Raw genomic sequence first — 16,543 nt, forward strand, 5'->3', positions numbered from 1 at the left:
GGAAAACCAAAAGCAGGGACAAAAATTTCTTTGAGAAAATCTAATCACTGAAGTAAGTTTACTATTGAAAGTCTCTAATTTACTCACTATCAAAGCAGCATATAAACAAAACCAAACCAAGCAAACAAGGCAATCTATAAAGGTCATCAAACTTAAACCTCTCCAGAACTCAGTGGTTACCCTATTGTTGTGTAGTCCTGCTCTCTCTGTGAAAACCGTTTACATATGATGTGACCTTTACCTACTTTACAGAGAGGAAATATTTGTTCTCTTGCTCAATGGATTCTACTCAATTTGCTTTCTTGTCATGAAGATGTCTTTGCCATCCAACCACAGAGGTTGTGTCCAGATAGCTCACACTCCACACCCTCACTTTGCCTTGAACTGTCCCTACCACTACAGATGGATTGAAATGATAGTTTTTTTTAAATTTTATTGAATCACCATGAGATAGTTACAAGCTTTCATGTTTGGGTTACAATCACACAATGATCAAACACCCATCCCTCCACGAGTGCACGTTCCTCACCATCAATATCCCCGGTATACTCCCCCCATTTCCCATCCTTCCCCTGCCTCCATTACAGACACGATTCCCAATAATCTCTCTCTACTTTGGGGCATTATGGTTTGCAATACAGACCATGAGAGGTAATCATATTTGGTTCTTTATCTACTTTCTTCACACATCTCCCATCCAGACAGATTCCTCCAGCCATCTTTTTCTTAGTGATACCTTCTCTGTTCTGCCTTCTCCCATTTGCTCCTGAGGCAGGCTTCCAGCTATGGAGCAATCTACCCGTCCCGTGTATCTACTATCCTTGGGTGTCAGCCTCATGTTATGTTGTTTTATACTCCACAAATGAGTACAGTACTTCTATGTCTGTCCCTCTCTTTCTGACTCATTTCACTTAGCATGATATCTATCTATAAGCAAAGTTCATGACTTCATCTCTCCTGACAGCTGCATAGTATTCCATTGTGTAGATGGTAGATGTACCAAAGTTTCTTTAACCAGTCATCTGTTCTCAGGCACTTGGGTTGTTTCCAGATTATGGCTATTGTGAACAGTGCTGCAGTGAACATATGGGTACAGATGTCATTTCTACTGTGCTTTTTTGCATCCTCGGAATATATTCCCAGAAGTGGTATTGTGGGGTCATATGGAAGCTCAATTTCTAGTTTTTGATGGACTATCCATATTGTTTTCCAGAAAGACTTGGCTAGTGGGCATTCCCACCAACAGTGAAAATGTCCCTTTTCCCACACATCCACACCATCACTGGTTGCTTTTGTTCTTTTGAATGTGTGCCAGTTTCTGTGGTGTGAGATGATAATTTCATTGTTGTTTTGATTTGCATCTCCCTGATGGCTAGCGATGTGAAGCATTTTCTCATGTGCCTTTTGGCCATTTGTATTTCTTTTTTGAGGAAACTTCTGTTCATTTCTTCTCCCCATTTTTTGATGGGGTTGGAGGTTTTTGCCTTGTATGATTCTACTAGTGTCTTGTATATCCTTGAAATTAATCCCTTATCAGATGGATATTGGGTAAATATTCTTTCCCATTCTGTGGGCTCTTTCTGCATTTTGGTCACTGTTTCTTTTGAAGTGCAGAAGCTTCTTAGTTTGATGGAGTCCCATTTGTTTATGTTTGCTTTCACTTGCATGGTCAGTGCTGTTTCATCCTTAAAGATGTTCTTTGCTTCAATGTCGTGGAGAGTTCTGCCTATATTTTCCTTATGTACCTTATAGATTCATGTCTGATATTGAGGTCTTTAATCCACTTTGATCTGACATTTGTGCCTGGCATTAGACAGAGGTCAGTGTTCATTTTTTTTGCAGGTAGCTATCCAGTTTTCCCAGCACCACTTGTTGAAGAGGCTTTCCTTGTTCCACTTCACATTTCTTGCTCCTTTGTCAAAGATTAAGTGGTCAAATATTTGGGGGTCTGTGACAGAATATTAAACTCTGTTCCATTGGTTTGCAGGTCTGTTTCTAGCCCAGTACCATGCTGTCTTAATTACTACAGCTTTGTAGTACAGTTTGAAGTTGGGGAGGGTGATGCCACTCACCTTCTTTTTCCCAAGGATTGCTTTAGCTATTCGTGGGGGTTTATTGTTCCATATGAGTTTCAGGAGTGTTTTGTTTGTTTCTTTGAAAAATGTCATGGGTATCCTGATAGGGACCGCATTGAATTTAGGACCACACTGCATTGGGCAGTGTTGTCATTTTGATAATGTTAATCCTTCCTGTCCATGAGCAGGGATGTGTCTTCATTTCCTAGTGTCCTCTTTTATTTCTTGAAGTAGTGGTTTGTAATTTTCCTTTTATAGGTCCTTCACCTCTTTGGTTAAGCTGATCCTGAGGTACTTGATTTTCTGAGGTACTATTGTGAACGGGATTGTTTTTTTAATGTCTATTTCTTCTCTTTTGTTATTTGTATATAAGAAAACCATGGACTTTTGGGTATTGATTTTTTAGTCTGCCACTTTACTAAACCAATAGCTTTTAAATCCTTCACTGAGTAAATGCATTAAAGACAGAATGAATGAAAGTTCCAGTTCTAGAAACTGAGAAATAGTTTTCATCTAATTAAATTGAATATGGGGAGCAGTGATAAAATTGGGATGAAATAATAATTAAAACACAACATTTCTAATGGTACTGAAGGACAACCAGGACAAGGGAGAAATCAGAATGGATTCAAAGCTCTTTAAAGATTGGAAGTGTAATGGTGAAGAACTATGTTGATAAAATTTCCCTGCTGAGAATATCCCTGTATTCCCAGTGAAGATTGGTTAGAATTTAAACAGAAATAGATCATCTTTTTTGGGAAGATTTCCAAATGGCATTTAGGAGTCTAGATATCACTTTTGAAGATGCTCAGCCAATCAGGCTGATGACCTAGTGCCAGAAATACCAAGTCCACCTCACCTGCTTAAGACCTGTAGGGTAACACTCAAGAATTCCTGGCGAACCATATAGTATCAGGGATTGATGAGGGTCAGCTACAGATAAGGCATGCATCCTAACTTTTGTGCTATTTTACTGGCTTCCCAAATACACAGTTTTTTAATTTAAAATGTCAGAGGGAAAAATTTAGTGGTTCCAAAGTTTCTGTAAATTTAAAGGAAGAGGGTTGTTATAAAGGAGAGAGCCAAGAAAGCTAAACTTCCGAGCCTATATCTAATTCCCCATCGTTCTTGGACTGACATTTGAATTATACCTTGGTCGGGGAGATGGACAACACTCATTTGGAAATCTTCCCAAAAAAGATGAGCAATAGTGAGGAAAGCTGAAAACCTTCAAGTATAGATTTAAGCTGTGACCTTCTGAAAGAGAAATACGGAGTTTGGTCTCATCACATTGAGACTCATAAAGGTCTTGTCAAACACACTGAGGTTTCTTTGATTTCCAAGAAGGGTCACACCTCACATGTAAATATTTATTTTTCAGGACAAAGAATTTATTCTAAGGCTAAAAGAAAAACTGAATATACCAAATAAAGGGTCAAAACAAAACATCTACAAACTCATGGTAACAACTTAACAATTCAGTCACTCACTGCAAAGAAAATTCACTTATTCTAGTAATATATAGAAAACAAAGATCTTCAGCTTACTGCCCACAATGTCCACTATACAATAGATAATCATTGGGCATGAAAATAATAGTGACATATGATCAAGCTTTCAGATAAAAATCAATTAAGAAGCCAAGACCATAATTTTATTTTGGGATTAAAAAAAAAAACCTTTAAGCAGTGATTATATTCTGATCAGTAATGTAAAGAAGAAAAGAGCAATAGTTAGTGATCAGTGGAATATGAGCTAAGAGATAAAAATTTAAATATTTAAAAAGAGAACCAAAATTAAATTCCAGAACTTTAAAATACTATAATTGAAATGAAAAGTCTATGACGTGAGCTTAACCATAGATTAGATCCAGAAGGCTGATGACCATGAACAGAAGATTGGGAAATAAATGCAGTTCTCAGAAATATATGGAACAACATCAATGACTAAAATCGGGGTCCCTGGAGAGAATAAATTACCAGTTGCTATGGAAGTCCCAAATTCTTCTCTTTGATACCTTAGGTTAAGAGGTTTTTATGCTTTTGTTTGAGTCCTAAGTTACCTACACCGAGCAAAGAAAATGTATTAAATCATTGTTAACTTTCTTGAAGTTTGGTAAAAACCATTAACTTATACACTCAAAGAAACACAGTGACCCCTCAGCATGATAAATATAAAGATAATCCTAAGTAGGTCATCATAGTACACTGCTGGAAACCAAAGATAAAGAAAATGTCTTCAAAGCAGCCAGAGAAAAATGCCACATTATACACAGGGAACAGCAATACTATGTATAAATGACTTCTTTTTTTGAACAATGATGATCAGGAGTCCATGGAACTATCTAGCAAAAGTTGTGTTTATTAAAAATTCTTCTTTTTATTTATTTATTGAATCACTGTGAGAAAAGTTACAAAGCTTTCAGGTTAAGTCTCAGTCATACAATGATCAAACACCTTTCCCCTCACCAGTACTTATTTTTCACCACCAAGAACCCCAATATACCCCCCTCCCACCCCTCCCAATGCCTGTGAGGCAGATGATTTCTACTTAACTATCTCCTTTGCTTACATTCATTATTTTGACAAAAGATGCATCATTATTGTTTAGAGTTTCCACCCAACAATCAGAACTGCAGAAAAAGCATTGTGAAATAATTTGTTTTCTATAGTTGGTTGTGAGAACCATATGATGTCGCGTGGCCGCAATAGCAACCACGTGATTTTGGATTTCTGATATTTTACTTATTAAGTCTGGAAGGATTTCTGCCAAGAGCCAGATGATTATGAGATTGGTTTCTGCAGCTCAGGAGCCATGGCTGTGCTGGAGAGCCGCTTGTGGGGGGCAACTTGTGACCTCGGTAGGGTGTGAAGGACGAGCTGGGAACACCACCCTTCCCATGAGGTTGCAGTTATCCCATCACCACCAACTCATACCTGGCTTTCCAATAAGCTCTGAGGCAGCCTCCATCTTGCTTCCCAGGGGGAAAAAGACAGAAGGGAGCGACATCCTTTCCCTCCCGGGGAGGCATGGTACCATGGATTAACACAGAGTCCATTCTCTTTTCTGCCACTAGCTGTCAGACTCTGCAAAATGTCCTTGTGCCTCTGGAGCCATGGTCGTGCCGGAGAGCCCCTTGTGAGGGGCAACTTGTGACCTCGGTAGGGTTTGAAGGACGAGCCGGAAATGCTCCCCTTCCCATGAGATTGCAGTTGCCCTGTCACCGCTAGCTCATATCCTACTTTCCTTATTAAAAATTCTTAAAAATTTCAAAACATATTAAAGATATTGCAGATAGACCAAATGTAAGACAATTCTTTTTAAGTTCAGTCAGCAGGCCTGAACTTAAATACTAAAGACATTTCTTCAAGTAGAATGCAAATGAAACCAGAGAGGAATTGGTTTCATAGAAAAGAAAGAGAAGCACGAGAACATATAAATTCAGTTCTCTGTATTCATGAATTCTGTATTTATGGGTTCTCATATTTGCTAAAACTTATTTGTAAGCACAAAACCAACGTGCATTGACTTTTGTGGTCCTTTGTAGATCTGTATAGAATATAAAATATTTAAGCATCCTAATATACATGGTCCCAGCTGAGGTCAAAGAAGAAAATACTCTACCTTATTCTACTTTTCATCCTGTAAGCAATTGACCTTTTAGTGCTATTTGTCACATTTTCCACATGTCTGTGCTTTTCTTTGGTGATTTTGTTGTTTAAAATGGCCTTTATGTGTAGCTGGAGTGCTCATTCTCAGGCTGAGAGTGTTCCTATGTGAGCAGGCTATGCCTGTGAGGAAATACATGTAGGACAGCTTTGTTCAGGCATGAGTAACCATACTGTTGATTGTTGAGTTTAATACGAAACAAATCAACCATCTGTATTAACTAAGGTGTCTTTCAATATAAATATCCATCAAGAGAAGTTAACTATTGATCAGTTGATGAAAACGTTGTGACTGGCATCTCCCAGAATTCTAACCCTCTACTTCTCCTGGGAACAAAAGTTAATACTTATTTCATCTGTATTCACTGGGACTGTATAACTCGTTATACCGTGAATGAGGAAGCAAGAAACAGTCTACAGGTAAATAGAGGTGCCAACCACTTCTTTGTCAAGGCTGATGACTCCCAAATAGTGCTCAATGGTCCTGAGTGTTCTTGTATTGAAACACAAGTCCAGTTGTCTAATAACCACCAGAATGGTTCTGTTGGCCTGCTGAGTAATTGTGGAGAGTACCCCTCCCCAAATAAAAAAGAAATGGATATGTTACCCAAACTATATTAATGAGACTCATAACACCTTTGCTAGAATATCAGGAAAGACAAGCACTCTTGTTTTTTTTGTGGTGCCTAGAAAAGAATCTCGGGCCTCATATGTACAAAGTTGGTTCTACCACTTGAACCACCCTTCTGGTCTTGGGAAAGATAGGTCTTTTCTAACAACTTTCCAAGGTGTGAAAAATGTCAACCTAAGCCTTCAGATGGCTATCCTTGCCAGGTCACTGATGAAGAAAACACAGAAAAAGCAGAGCTGAAGAAAATAAACCTATGTCTGCTATTATCATTTTAGCCATTTGGGTCCAGAAATGCCTGGAGCCATATACAACTCTTGTCTTTTCAGTTATTCAATTAAAACATCCTCCTTCTCTCTATGGGTTGCTATTATTTCCAGCCTAAAGAGACCCTACTAACACAGTAGCAAACCAATTCTTTCACAAATAACTCATGATATCAGTTGAAATAAGATATAGCTACTGGAATGATTTCATTTGTAATTTTTGACTCATTTTCTTCAATTACAAAAAATCCTTGATAACTTATAAACCAGTAGTAGTATAGAAACCTGCCTTCAACTGCTCACAATTGGTTCATTTTACCCTTGAAAACACTGTGCCCTCTGATTTCCAGAGCATTCTCTCAACATCAGCGGGTTATTTACCTTTTCCTGGTATCCCTTTTCTCTATGTCCATTACTGTGGGTCTGTGCAGAAGAATATTAAATCTTTCCTGAGCCTCATGGAGTCTCCAATGCTCTACTAAGAAACCAGAATGGTATTTAGATAGACCTTTTTTTGTCTATCATTGATGAATTTGAGGAATTGTTATAGTTCATAATTTGTATGCTGGAAAGGGAAGTTACATTTATCTTCTAATCTTCATAAAGTCCTCTCCAAATAGATGGCTTTCTCAGACCTCCATGAGAATGCTTTAGGATCTTCTTTCTATAACCATTCACTGTTGCAGACATGAGAACAAATCCAATGTCAGTAGGGTAACAAGTGTACACCAAGAGGGATATGATATATTGATTAGTATTTACTCTGTGCCTCATCCAACAAGTCATCTAGAGAGGTTTTTGAAGTAAAAGCTAAAAGGATACACTATTTGTCTATTCATACAATGTGGTGTAGTCTCAATAAATCTCAATAAATTGATATATCTGGGAATAGATGTGTGCACAGAATTGTAATGTATGAGGAAATTACTTTCCATAGCTCAGGAAGCTGAAAAGAAGGCCATAACTACCTCTTTTTTTGGAGAGCAAGACCAGGATGGATTGATAAAGGAGGGGCTGGGTAGTGCTGGGACTAGGCCAGCCGAGCATCTCAAGAACTAAGAATCACTTGCTCTCAGACCTTTACATGACTGAGTGAGCACCCAAGGTTGTGCCACCTGCAGTCACCAGCTCTGCTTTAGTCATGCCCAGAGATTGTGAGACATGCATTATAGACAAAGAAGAACAGAGTACCAGGAAAAAGTACAGCAAGGATTGAATGCATGTAGAGAAAGGGAGGGGGCAGAATCAAGACCAAAGCATGGGCTGGGGACAAATTTGGAAGAATTTTATATGCTGTGCTGGGAATTTCTTTTTTCATTTTCAACATTGTTTCCTTTATTTTTTATTTTATTTTTATTTTACTTTTTTAAAAATTTTTATTAGTGAGACACCATGAGGTACAGTTGTAGACTGACAAATTTTGTGCTTGGGTTTCAATTATACAATGATAAAATACCCATCCCTCCACCAGTGCCCATTTTCCACCACCACGGATCCCAGTATCCATCCCACCCCCCATCATCCCCCCCCCCCACACACACACACACATCCCACCTTGCCTCTGTGGCAGGGCATTCCCCTCTGTTCTCTCTCTCCTTTTGGGTGTTGTGGTTTGCAAAAGAGGCATTGAGTGGCAATCATGTTTGGTCTATAGTCTACTTTCAGCATGCTTCTCCCATCCTGGGAGGATCCTCCCAACACCCTTTATTTGATGCTCCCTTCTCTATCTAAGCTGCCTTTTTGTGCTGGGAATTTTTCGTTCTGGTTTTGAACAGACCCAAACCCAGAGTGTACATGGTTGGAAACTGCAGCCCTGTTTTGTAGAAAGGAGTAGGGAGTGGAATTTACCTCTGGGTCACTGAGTGGATCTGGTGAGGCAAAGCCACAGGTATTGGAATCATCTCTAGCTGGGCATGTGGGTAATTCTATCAATTACAAAGACACAAGCAAGAACCAATTAAGAAAACAATGTAGCTGCTCATTTGGTGTTTGGGGCATGTTTTATAGTGCTTGAACAAGTGTGTGTCTTAGATAAGCTGCTGTAATGAAAACATAATAGACCAGGTGATTTTTAACAGCACAAGTTGATTGAACTGCTGGTTCTGGAGTCTGGAAATTCTGAGACCAAGATTCTGGCAGATTCACTTCTCTGTGAGAACTCTCTTTCTGTCTTGAAGATACTCTCTTGCTTGCTTATATAACTTGACCATTCCTAGTTGCATGACTAGTATGCTGGGGGCAAGGGGTGGGGAAGAGGAAGAAAATGGAGAAGTGAGGTATTTCAGAAATGATGAGTGAAAGAACAGACTCTTTGGTCTCTTATAAGGTCACTAGCACTCACAAGTGGATTTCACACTCACAACTCCCTAATTATTTCACAAAGATTCTACCTCTAAGTACCATTATATTTGGAACTAGGAGTCAATGATGTGATGGGAACAACAAAAGCAATCATTCCACTAATGCTTGGACACCTTGATATAGTGGGCAAAACAAAACCAAATATTCAACCCAGTTTGTGGCCGATTATAAACATTGCCTTTGTCTATAATCTATTATTTTCACACCAGGCCATGAGGACTTGATGGACAAATGAGATCTTATCCATGACTTGAACCACATCAACTCAAAAAAATATATAAAAACCATCTCCAGTTTTACTTGGAAAAAAAAACAAGCACACTTGTCCCAAGAAACTTGGCCTTGACCCCACAGCCCAGCTGACAGCCTCCTGGCTCTGAAAATTCATGTAAAGTGTCTCCAGGGCCTTATCATTTTTCATAACCTTTATTTCAAAATCCAGTCCTTGTTTCTGATCCCTGAGGCTTCAGCTGAAGAAAATTGACTAGATCTTAGAACAAAAGCATGCACGCAAGATGCAAATGTCAATTCCTCCTGTCAATTTTCAAAATTAACCTTTCAGCTCCTCCTTCCTCAGCACCCCCAGATGAAAGCCCCATATTATGATGATGCCCTTTTTAATTCTCTTGGATCTCCAGATTTAGATGAAGGCACTGCATGGTTCAGGATTTATCTCAAATGCCACAGACCTAGCTAGTTATGTTTTTGTTTCACTGCTTATGAGCAGAACACACACACACACACACACACACAAACACACACTCTCACTCTCACATCTCACTCACACTTTTTTTTGCTTTTTGGGGGGGCGATCACACCTGGCAATACTCAGGGGTACTCCTGGCTCTGCACTCAGGAATTCCTCCTGGTGGTGATGGGGGACCATATGGGATTCTGGGAATTGAACCCAGGTCGGCCACGTGGAAGGTAATCGCCCTACCCACTGTGCTATTGTTCCATGTGCAAGGCAAACGCCCTACCCACTGTACTATTGTTCCAGCCCCTCTCACACTCTTAACTCCCATCTGTGAACACAACACAAGAGAAGAGTCTACCTCCTGTGTGGAATTCCTCAATCCTTCATACACACCTACATGGGTAGTAGCTAGGCTTCCTGCCTGGGTGCCAGCTGCAGCCTTGAGCATTCCTATCCTAATTACTGGCCCCCTCTCCTGGCTTCCTGACCAGGGCTCTGCCTAAGTGCAGGGACCTAAAGTACAAACTACTTTTCATCCAGCACCTAAAACCAAAAGTGCTCCAGGTATGCTCTAGCTGTGGAGAGAGTGAGGGACAAATGGATGAAACGTTCTGAGCAGAAAGTGGTGGCTAACAGGACTGCCCTTTGGATCCCTGTAACCTCAAAGCCATGCCCTCTGGCCTTCACACCTCCTTGTTGATAAGCTTCCAGGCCAGCAGAAGGGGCTGAGAGGGTGCCTTGCAGGTTCTTCCCAGCTCTCATCTCTCAGTTCTGAGCACAGGCTCTCACAGTAGCCCTCAGCTCACCCAAGGCCCTTCCTCTGCTTCCTACCAATGTCCTTCCAGTGAGGCCTCCACCGTCAGTGCCCTCAGTCGAGATAAAGCCATTCTTTCTCCACAGCTTTCATATCCTTTACTGTGAAGCCCAGAAGCTCTAGGATTGCACATTTCTGTTCAGAAACAGCCAGAAACATGGTTACAAAACTATATGCTGCTGCCCCAGTTGAACACAAATGTGCTGTCTCCCAGTTCATGTGTGTCATCCCTTCTCTCTGGCTCTACGTGTTTTTCTAGGTACTGAAAATATACTTTGTCCAGCATTCGTGTGCTAATGCATCAGCTCACAAACATGGCTGAATGCCTCCCCTGGCCAGATCTAATCTAGCCAGTTCCTCCCTCTCCTTGTTGAGGCCTTCCCGAACTTACTAGACATGTAAGTTCGGGAAGGCCTCATTAATGAATCGCCACAACACATTTCACATTCGTATTTAGTAGCATATTTGTTGTTTTCATTCCCCTTCCCATAGTGAGATGCTTGGAAACTCAAATGTCCCGAATCTTCAGATTCCTAGGAAGTTCACCAAGCCCAGCCAGAGAGACAGTGTGGTCCATTGGAAAGGAAAACGCTCTTCTAAGCCAATGCTTGTTCAGGGAAAATAGAATTTCCCCAAAGGTTTTGAATCATGCTTGTAGATGTCCTACAGATTCTGGTGAAAGCTCCAAACAAGTGACCTCTTTAGGAGGAGATACTTTGGTTCCTCTGCTAAAAGGGGCTCTGTGTCTCAAAGAACAGCCTAGGATAAAGGTCTATATGTTTTAGAAGAAAAAAAAAGATACTGACAGCAACATACCAATAATGCTAAGGGTCAAGTCTTGAATCCTACGGCCTTGATGTCAGTTCAAGTTAATAGTTCAAACATATGATCAGCTGGCATCCAAGTGCCATTTTGGATTACCTAGTGTCCTACATTTATGAAATGGATTTTGTATCTTTATGAAATGGATTGTTACCAGTACAAGAATTTAGGTCTCCACGGCTCCTAATCTGTGAGATGCCATGTTTCTAACTTTTTAAAAATTTGTTTTAATTTATTTTTTTTATTGAATCACCGTGAGACAGTTACAAGCTTTCATGTTTGAGTTACAATCACACAATGATCAAACACCCATCTCTCCACCAGTGCACATTCCACCACCAACATCCCGGAATACCCCTCCCCCCCTTTTCCACTCTCCCACTGCCTCCATGACAGACAATACTCCCCATACTCTCTCTCTACTTTTGGGCATTATGGTTTGCAATACAGATACTGAGAGGCTATCACATTTGGTACTTTGTCTACTTTCAGCACACATCTCCCATCCCGAGCGACCCCACTAACGATCATTGACTTAGTGATCCCTTCTCTATTCCAGCTGCCTTCTCCCCCAGCTCATGAGACAGGCTTCCAACTATGGAGCAATACTCCTGGCCCTGTGTCTACTGTCCTTGGGTATTAGTCTCATGTTATGTTATTTTATACTCCACAAATGAGAGCAGTCCTTCTATGTCTGTCCTCTCTTTCTGACTCATTTCACTTAGCATGATACCCTCCACGTCTATACACTTATAAGCAGATTTCTTGACTTTGAGATGCCATGTTTCTAAGAAGGTCTACCCTAGGTCAGCATCATCTCAAAGCAGGAAACAGTTTGAAGAAGCACTGTGTTTTTTGTTAGCTAAAAAATAAGGAGATATGTACTTGCTTGTAAATTAAACAGCCATTAAGTCCTTATTGAGTGGTAACCCTCTGTGTTTGTGTGTGTCTGTGTGTGTGTATGTGTGTGAGTGTGTGTGGGAGAGGATTCTGTAGGCTATAGATGTATGCATGGGGAAGGAGAGCTTGGATGAGATAGAGGGAAGAGGAGCGGAGAGCCTTGAAAGTTAGAGTTAATGGCAGAGACCTACCTGGTAAGAAGGCTTCCAACCGAAGGATTCCTGCATTGCCTGGGGCCATATTAAGTCTGGGAAAAGGAGTGTGCAGACCAGGTTCTGGAAAGAGGGTGGGCTCTGTCCTCTGGGACATCCAAAGCAAGTAGATCCTCTCTAGCCAGCACAGCGTCATGGGTCCAATAGCTGCAAGTTGCAAAGGGCTGTGGCTTGAACTTGTAATTCAAGGACCCACCACGACGATCACAATCAGGACCATCCTGTTGTTCGTTGATTGCCTCGAGCAGGCCCTAGTAACGTCTCCTTCGGTCCTATCCCTGATATATTTTTTAAAAGTGCCATATTAAAGGCTCTTCCAGGGTTAGGAGAATGAGACCCATCATTGTTACTGGTATTTGGCATATTGGGTACACCACGGGGAGTTTGCCAGACTCTGCCATGTGGGCAGGTTACATTCGGTAGCCTGCCATTTTGTCCAAAGTAAGAATGAGATAATAAGGGACTGGAGAGATAGCACAGCGGGTAGGGTATTTGCCTTGCACATGGCTGACCTGGGTTCGACTCCCAGCATCCCATCCTTGAGCACTGCCAGGAGTAACTCCTGAGTGCAGAGCCAGGAATAATGCCTGTTCATCGCCAGGTGTGACCCAAAAAGAAAAAAAAAAAAAGAATGAGATAATAAGATGTGCGCGGCTTCTGGGAGCTGGGTTTTATAGTCTCTGGGTTCTTGGCCGTTGATGGGATTCCACAGCGCCAGAAGGCCAGTTGGTGGGTGTCACCCCTGCCTACTGGAATTTGGAGGATCTGGGTGGAGGATGCTCAGCCCTGATCCAAGCAGGCTTGGAGATCTCAGTCACGGGACCCGCATGCCTTTGTTCCTCTGCCGGTACATTCACGTGTGCAGAGAGTGGTCTCAGCATGGTGGTGACTGCTTCTGGAGGTCTTTAGCTGCCAGAGCCCTGGTCGGGGCGGGGAGGGAAACAACCCGCTCCCCTCCCAGGGTCCCCGGCGAGGACAGGCAGGCGTGGGGGCAGGAGACTCTAGTAGTAACCAGTAGTAACAAATGTTCTGGAAGATGCTTTTTCACCTCTATCCAAGCAATTCCTCCTTCCCAAGCATGGACAAATGAGTTTTGAGCCAAGAAGTTCTGGCTTATGTCTGGAAATCCCTCTGCTAAGAGACACTGCAAAGGCTGAAGTGTGAGTTGACCACATCAGAGGCTCCTCCCAAGCCAGGACTGGCGCCCAGGATCCTGCTGGGATAGTTAAGTGACAGACAGATGGAATGCATTAACACCTCCCAGAACATTTCCTTGTGTATCATCACAGCCTGTGTTTACCTCCCAGTGGGGGTGTTAGCTGGAGGGCTCTCTATCAGAGTTCACAGAGAAGAAGTTTCCAGAAACTTCTCCCCACAGGTGGGAACCAACGGGCCATAAACGCCTGGCACACACCTAGCTCCCAATGCCAGTGGTCTGAGAGTGGAGACTTTTAGAACCAGAGGCTCATCAGGACTACACATGCTTGAGTCAGGGTATTGGTGTGTGTCTCTTGGTTCTGTTCATTGATTTGTGAAACCACATGGTTGTAGGTGATACAAATGGCCTCAAGGGCCAGAGCAATAGTACAGTGAGTAGAGCCTTGCATGCAGCTGACCCGCGTTCAATCTCTGGCATCCCATATGGTCCCCCAAGCACATCCAGGAGTAATTCCTGAGTGCAGAACCAGGAGTAACCCATCACAGGGTATGACCCCAAAAGCAGAAATAAAATAAAATAAAGCTCCTAGAAAGCTACCCTTGAAGTATTTGATATGCCAGTGACAACGATGGGTCTCATTTTCCTGCCCCTGAAAGAGCCCCCAATACACCATTGGGCTATGCTAGCACGCGTCAGGAACGAATGGAGACATTACTGGTGCCTGCTCGAGCAAATCGATGAAAAATGGGATAACAAGTGAAATAAATGATACAAGTGGGCAGGGAACCACTTTTTTTTTTAAAAAAAAAAGCACTCAAGTTTCAGTGGCCTTCCCTGAATGACCACCCACCTTAGGTAGATGAAACTCAGAAACATCTGGATAGAGTAGAGGCACCTCATCACCGTGTGCCCTTTCTAAGAATGGAGTGTTATTGGGCACTCCTGTGCCAATGACTTGGGAAGGAACAAAGGAAAAATTCTGCATTTCAATTTTCTCTATCTTTTGAGCATAGGTATAGGAAGCGGGCATTGTCTCTGGGATACTCTGGCACAGTAGATCCCTCTTGCCTTTCCCTCTTACCTCTCTGGGAGGGGAACAGACAATTCCTCTTACAATGGCTGGAGTGTACATTTTCTTCTAACATTCCATAATATCATAACAGATGATGACTTGAAATAAAGTTTCCTCTCTTGGGAGGGATATGGTTGGCAGCGACAACCTCTAACGAGGCTCTTTCTTCTCCAGGTTGTCTGTCTGACATGTCCCAAAGCACAGCCTCCGCCCCCCCCCCCCCCGCATCTGCCAATCTCCATGGCAGCACCTATAAAAATGGGCCCCAGGGAGACAGAAGCCACATGAGATGGTCCGACTTTACTAGCTCTCTTGCACATTCTATTCTGCTCTCAATCACCTATCTCCTTTATGTTTGGAGGACACACCCAGTGGTGCTTAAGGATTACTCAAAAAAAAAAATGCACATGGCAGACCCTAATTTAGAATTCACTCACTCACAGTGAATGATGTTTGGCAGGAACAAGTATCCTCTCTGGGTTTCAGTTACATATTAAGGAAAATGATGATTAGATTATAAATAATGCTTTGCTTCTTAGTACTGTTATTGTATGAAAAATGAATTTTGCATGAGACTAGACAGACTCACTTGGTCTAAGGATTGAGGTGAACCTACAGGAGTATACTCTGTGTATATCCTCAACTCAAATTTCCCATTTATAACTGTTACTCCGTACTTGTTTGGAAAAAAGTTGTTAGGACTAATTATTTCAGGTCACAGAGTTTAAGGTGCTTGCCATGCCGTGCATGCAGTCAACCCTGATTCAATATTGAGCTCCAAACATGGTTCCCTGAGCACCACTAGGAGTAAACCCTGAGCTGGATGTGGCCCAATCCCTTTCCCCCACTAAAAAAAGACCACAATATTTCTTAAAACTCAGATAGTATCTGATTCCCTTAAAACCTGATCTCTCAGTTACCATCCATAGTCCTGGCATGCCTCATGGATAAGCCAGAGCAAATGTTATGTCAGTGTGTTGGCTTTGAAAAAGACATGTGAATATAAACTTCTCCCATATGTGTGTTTCCTTCACTGTATCATGAAGATATAATCTTTCTCTCTCTTTTCAGTGGAAGAGGTGGAATCTAATCTACACCCCCCCCCTTTTTTGGCTATGCCTTTCTTCACAACCTCTCACTGACCTGCCTTATCCTTCCAGATGTTCTTTAGCTTGACTGAACTGTTTATCAATAGGATCTGAGGCCAATGGATGAGTCTTTCTGTATGGCTTCCATATATACAGGGGCATGTAGACAGTATTATTAAACTTCTTTTTGACTGCTGTCAATCTGTTTGGTGTTGATTGAATGATTTTTCCAGGCTCCAAAGAACTCAAAGTTATGGGATGATACATATGTGGCCCAACATTGCATCCTCAAACTGTATATCCACCCTGGAGTTTCAGATCAGTTCTCAGACTTATTCTAGGAAGACCTGGACAGTCTTAGAGTCTAAATTGCTCACCTTTCCAGGATTGAATTTTTATTCAAACAGTTCAGTCTATTTTATGACAGTAAGTCTCATAGCAACTCTCTCCAACGAATTCTGAAGCCAGTTTTTACCCTTATTTAAACAGTTCAAGGAATACTCTGACCACATTCACTATGCATTATCCATAGAAACATTTCTCTTTTCTAGTAAGGGACTATTTGATTCTTTTGAACTATGACATTTCAACTCTTGTGTTTGTTTGTTTGTTTTAAGCAATTCTGGATCTTCATGTGAGCTCCTCAGGATGACACCCCCAACAGAAATGGTGGTTTTTCAAATTGCTATGATATACTTGACATTGTCTTCAAATACTGAGTTAACATATTTGTCATTTCAATTGTAAGCATTTATTTGTTTGGTCCAATGTCAGGAGATAT

This window comes from Sorex fumeus, unplaced genomic scaffold (genome assembly GCF_029834395.1).
Source record: "Sorex fumeus unplaced genomic scaffold, SorFum_2.1 ptg000126l, whole genome shotgun sequence".
NCBI classification, from domain to species: domain Eukaryota; kingdom Metazoa; phylum Chordata; class Mammalia; order Eulipotyphla; family Soricidae; genus Sorex; species Sorex fumeus.